This window comes from Engystomops pustulosus, chromosome 1, assembly GCF_040894005.1.
Source record: "Engystomops pustulosus chromosome 1, aEngPut4.maternal, whole genome shotgun sequence".
Lineage (NCBI taxonomy): Eukaryota > Metazoa > Chordata > Amphibia > Anura > Leptodactylidae > Engystomops > Engystomops pustulosus.
Genome location: NC_092411.1, coordinates 181059286 through 181065285, shown reverse-complemented (window position 1 = coordinate 181065285; position 6000 = coordinate 181059286).

Genomic DNA, 6000 nt, shown 5'->3' with positions numbered 1-6000 from the left:
TATTTGGCTGGTTATGTATTTGATTTTATTTGCAATTAATTATTTATTTTTTAAAAAGGGTGTAGGACCCTCATTTTGTATAACCAGCCAGATACAATACAGCAGCAGCACCTTGACATTACTGGAATTTTTGGATTGTACTCAGCTCTTCCTGGTGCCTCTGGTGGTGGTGGGTACCAGGGTAATGATAAGGGGTTAATGTTAGCCTTATCTATGGGTTAACACTAGGCCCTGGTCCTAGTGATGGGTGCTGTCTATTACACACCACTATTACTATGGCAAGTTTTGAGTTTAAAAAAACACACATTTTTTTTTAAGGAAATATATTTTTATTAAAATAAAAACTCCCCACACATACTTGTCAACCATTTTATTTAAAAAAAAATATTGTCCAGGTCATGGATGTAGTCTACCAAGTCAGGAGAAGTCTACAGCATTCACACACACGTGTGTGTGTGTATATATATACACACACACATAATATATACATGCATATGCAACACCCTCGCCGATGCAAGGCGGAGGAGTGGTTGCGAATACGTCCCGCCATGTAGCTTGCAGCCTGTGTAGGGTCTAGTCAGCCCCACAGCATGTCACTACATCACACTACATAGTCCTTATAGGACACAGGGGAACATTGCAGTGTTAGATCCTGCCTGGTAGGGCAGGAGTTAAGTGTTTTGTCTGATGTAATATGTGTCAGCCAATCACATGTGTTACACACTGTTTCTGTGAGCTGAGATGTAATTGGAGGAGTAGCCACCACCTGACCAGTGGGGAGTAACAAAACCCCTGGCCAGGAATGTTCTAGAGTAGTAGTTCCAGTCAGACCAGAGGGTCTGAAGGACACTTGTAGAGAGTAGTCAGACCTAGGAATCTGCAGAAGCAGACTGGAGTTACTCCAGTACAGACTCTGTACAGCTAGCATACCCGACCAGAGCAGGAAGAGCCTAGCCCCTGCCTGAAGAGTGGAGCTAATAGCTAGTATAGTGAGGAAAGGGGTATCATCCTACCTTTAAGGGTGATACCTGAAGCAACCCAGGACAAGCTAAAGCATCCTTCCAGGACACAGCTACCTCCCAGCCTGCCCTCTGCATCCAGGCTGGCGCTCTACATACTGTGGCTCTATAGCAGCCTCTCCCTCATCATTTCTTGCCAACACCACCCTGCTGGAGACCTGCCAGGCTGTAGGACAGCCCTCCGGTTCCCCATACCAAGCACCGTGACACTAGCGTGCCTAGGCCGCAACCGCCAGCCACTCAGGTACTGCGGGCCCCGGCTGACTCCATGCTCCGAGAAAAGGCTAGGCCCCGGTGGGGGATGTTGCAAGTGGCGTCACGAACCACAGGATATATACTTCTGTGCCTTATTCTGGCACTATAGACTGTACTTTATTACAAAGACTGTGCTGCCTAACCCTGCTGCCATCCGGGTTTAGGCCCAAGTGATTTTGTGCATTTCTACATTGAACTGTACTACTGCTGCCACGTGCTGTCGAGCTCCGCTCCAGCACTCAAGAGGTTAAACTCTGCAAAGAACTTTGTCAGCTCTGCTACATCCGGCGCTGCCGCCCTGAAGCATTTACCTCACGAAACTGTGGCGCAGAAAATTATTCCAGCCCGCCAAAACCTTCACTGGCGGGAAAACCCAGAGGCATCGCTAAGCTCCGTCCCCTGCGCGTATGGCGCGAATCCTGCCTCAGCGCGCTGTGGCGCAGCAGAAAATGCAGCCCGCCACAGCTCCTGGTGGGAAAGACTCAAGCTCCGCCCCCTGGCGCGAAACTCTCCCGTGCTGCAACGCCAGTGAGAGCCCACGAGGTACCTCAGAGTCAGCGCAGCTGCCATCCGGCATCAAAGAGGTTAATCGGCCATCTTGGATTTCTCCACGTGCTGTCTCCTGTCCTGCCGACATGTCGCACAGCCTCCGAGATGAAGAACCAAGTGTCGCATGGCTTGCCCACGAGCCTCGGGCACCTTCCTCTGCTGCACCGCTTACTGCTGTCTCCCATACGCAGTCTTCAATGGCGGATTCTCCACAGCGGCTGCCTCCTCCGATTCCGGACCTCCTGAGGACCACCGCGGATGTGAGTACCATGGCCCCCAGGGCCTATATCACAGTGACTGTTACTATATCTCCCTTAGCCCCGGCTGGGGTACAGTCCGGCCTCCCTGCAGAGGGCCAACATCTCCCCATAGGAGGCCCGGCTACAAAAGGGACTCTCTTAAAGGGGCCTGACCCCTTATCTAATGCTGCTGACCGTCCTGCGGAGTATCCAGGACCACCTGCTAAGAGGCCCAGGCTGTCCAGTGAGAACGCCCTGCCAGCTACCGAGGTTACCACCGCCAGCGTAACAGCGCCCGTAAGAGCTACAGGTCAGCCCAAGAACAACAATCCTTCAGCTGTCAGCAGTGAAGAAGTTACAGCTCCTGTGGTCATCATCATGCGCTCCACATCGCCCCCAGCTACAGGAGGTCAGCCAGAGAAGTGGCTCCCTCCTTCCTTTGCTGAGATGCCTGCCGCCGCAGATGACCTCCCTGCTGTTCCAGCTCCAGCTTCTGGGTGTTTCATGTCAGCAGTTCCAGTTTCTACCACCAGATGTCTTCAGGTACCAGATCTCAACACTGCTTTCTTCTCCCAGGCTGATGATGTCCCTGCTGCAGTTCCTGCTCCCATGCCTGCAGCCATTGCTCTTGAGCAGCAAGGTTAACCCCTGACGGGCTGTAGCCCACTTCAGGTACTGTGAATATTGTACATATGTAAATATTATTTCTGCTATCCCATAAGGGCTGAGCGCCCCTATCCCACAAGAGCCAGAAACTGTCCTGAGACTCTTCCCCTACTTACTTATCTCAGTCAAGAGACATATCTTGCGCTGCCCGCTGTCATGTGCTATGATAGCAACCCTTCCTCTGCCACAGCAGAGATTCCTACCAAAGGACTTTTTCCCTCTACACATAGAGGAGACCCTTTGCTTCTTTTATTGCACTTTTCCCCACATCAAGGGCTGTACCCAGAAGATGGACTTTGCTATTAAAGACCTTCTGTGAGACTTTTGCCAACTCCCAGGAAAAGTTGCTACTTATTATATTGCACTTAATGCCTTCCTTTTTAGGTATGGACATTCTGCATGTATTTTTATGCCTTTTCCTTTCCAGGTAAAGAGACATTTTATTCTGCTACCCTGAGTAGCCTACCTCTGTAACGTTTGTAACGTTTAAGATGTGTACCCATTGAGCTCCTAAGCCAATGTGAGTTTACAAAATGTTTGCACACTGTCAATTTATGCCTCAAACCGAAGTTTGTAAATGGGGGGACCGGGGGTGTTACAGAGATAGCACCTGGATTCCACTCATACAAGGGTAAGAATGTCAGTTGGCAGGTACTTATACATTTGTATAATGTTTCATTGTGTCACATATGCCAATGAATGCATATATACACACTATATATTTGTCGCTAGGGAAGAAGTGTTTATATAACAAATATACAGGCCCTGGTGCAAGGAGTGGATTACAGTACATGACACCACACCTTTCCTACTGTACAGTTTGGTTTAATGGCGTTAGCGACCAACTGTCATACTTTGCATTTACATGTCCTTGTCTTAGTCCGACACCAACCCAGGTGCCTGTCTCCAGGACCATGGGCGGTTTGTCCCTACAGATCATGTAGCCTGCACTTCACAGAAGTGCCCCTATCTACCTCTGCGCCCCAATCAGTCTGTAGTCGAGCCGAGGGCGGCTCTTTCAATTGCCCCGGGGGGTATGCAACACCCTCGCCAATGCAAGGCGGAGGAGTGGTTGCGAATACGTCCCGCCATGTAGCTTGCAGGCTGTGTAGGGTCTAGTCAGCCCCACAGCATGTCACTACATCACACTACATAGTCCTTATAGGACACAGGGGAACATTGCAGTGTTAGATCCTGCCTGGTAGGGCAGGAGTTAAGTGTTTTGTCTGATGTAATATGTGTCAGCCAATCACATGTGTTACACACTGTTTCTGTGAGCTGAGATGTAATTGGATGAGTAGCCACCACCTGACCAGTGGGGAGTAACAAAACCCCTGGCCAGGAATGTTCTAGAGTAGTAGTTCCAGTCAGACCAGAGGGTCTGAAGTACACTTGTAGAGAGCAGTCAGACCTAGGAATCTGCAGAAGCAGACTGGAGTTACTCCAGTACAGACTCTGTACAGCTAGCACACCTGACCAGAGCAGGAAGAGCCTAGCCCCTGCCTGAAGAGTGGAGCTAATAGCTAGTATAGTGAGGAAAGGGGTATCATCCTACCTTTAAGGGTGATACCTGAAGCAACCCAGGACAAGCTGAAGCATCCTTCCAGGACACAGCTACCTCCCAGCCTGCCCTCTGCATCCAGGCTGGCGCTCTACATCCTGTGGCTCCCTCCAACTGCATCTCAGCACTCCACTACTCTGTTAAAGGTACGTTGCTGCGGTTCCTGTCGGTTCCTATTAAAGAACTGTAAGTTGTTTTTGTTCAACCTCTGCCTCCGTCTGGTCCCTGCTACTACGGCTGCCGTCATCACAGGCACCCTGTCCACTACACAGAGACTTATACTCTAGACACCAAAGGGTTGCCCCAGGGAGAACCGCTATAGCAGCCTTTCCCTCATCATTTCTTGCCAACACCACCCTGCTGGAGACCTGCCAGGCTGTAGGACAGCCCTCCGGTTCCCCATACCAAGCACCGTGACACTAGCGTGCCTAGGCCGCAACCGCCAGCCACTCAGGTACTGCGGGCCCCGGCTGACTCCAGGCTCCGAGAAAAGGCTAGGCCCCGGTGGGGGATGTTGCACATGCTAGTTGCTCTTAGCTATAAAAAAATAGAATGGGTTAGTAAAAAATATTTTATATGTATCTATCTCTCTCTCTGACTGTCTCTGTGTCTCTTTTTCTCACTTTCTCACAGACTCTCTGTGTGTGTATCTCTCTCCGTCTGTCTCTGTGTATGTCTCTCTCTTACAGTCTGTGTGTCTTCTCTCTGACAGTCTCTGTGTGTCTCTCTCTCTGACAGTCTGTGTGTCTCTCTGTCATCGTGTCTCTCTATGACAGTCTCTGTGTGTCTCTGAGTCTTTGTGTGTCTCTCTCTCTCTGACAGTTTCTGTGTCTCTCTCTGACATTTTCTGTGTCTCTCTGTGTGTCTCTCTCTGACAGTCTATTTGTCTCTCTCTGACAGTATCTGCAACATCCCCCACCGGGGCCTAGCCTTTTCTGGGGGCCTGGAGACAGCTGGGGCCTGCAGTACCGGTTGCGGCCTAGGCACGCTAGTGTCACAGTGCTTGGTATGGGGAACCGGAGGGCTCTCCTACAGCCTGGCAGGTCTTCAGCAGGGTGGTGTTGGCATGAAATGATATGGGAGAGGCTGCTATAGCGGTTCTCCCTGGGGCAACCCTTTGGGGTCGGGAGTATGAGTCCCTGTGTAGGGGATAGGGGGCCTGTGATGATGACAGCCGTAGTAGCAGGGACCAGACGGAGGCTGACGTTGAACAAAAATAACTTACCGTATTTTGCGGCTTATAAGCCGCACCGGACTATAAGGCGCACTAGTCCGATGCGCCTTATATATGTAATAATTACATGTATAAGGCGCATCGGACTATAAGGCGCGGGGTCCGGGGGCGTGGCGGAGGTACGGGGGCGTGGCGGAGACCCGACGGGATGCGACGCGACGGGACACGAAGCTGAGACGCGCCGCCGAGACGCGACGGGGAACGCGGGGAAGGTGAGCGGGGAAGGTGGAGGAGGGCAGCGGACCATACTTACATAGGTCCCCGCTACCGGAGACCGCAGATCTCCAGCGGGAACTGCAGACCACGCGGCAGAAGTTGTTCATGCCGCGTGGTCTGCAGTTCCCGCTGGAGATCTCCGGTCTCCGGTAGCGGGGACCTATCTAAGTATGGTCCGCTGCCCTGTGCCCAGCGCCATACATAGGGCGCACCGGACTATAAGGCGCACTTAGGATTTTTACGGAAATCCAAGGCTTTTAA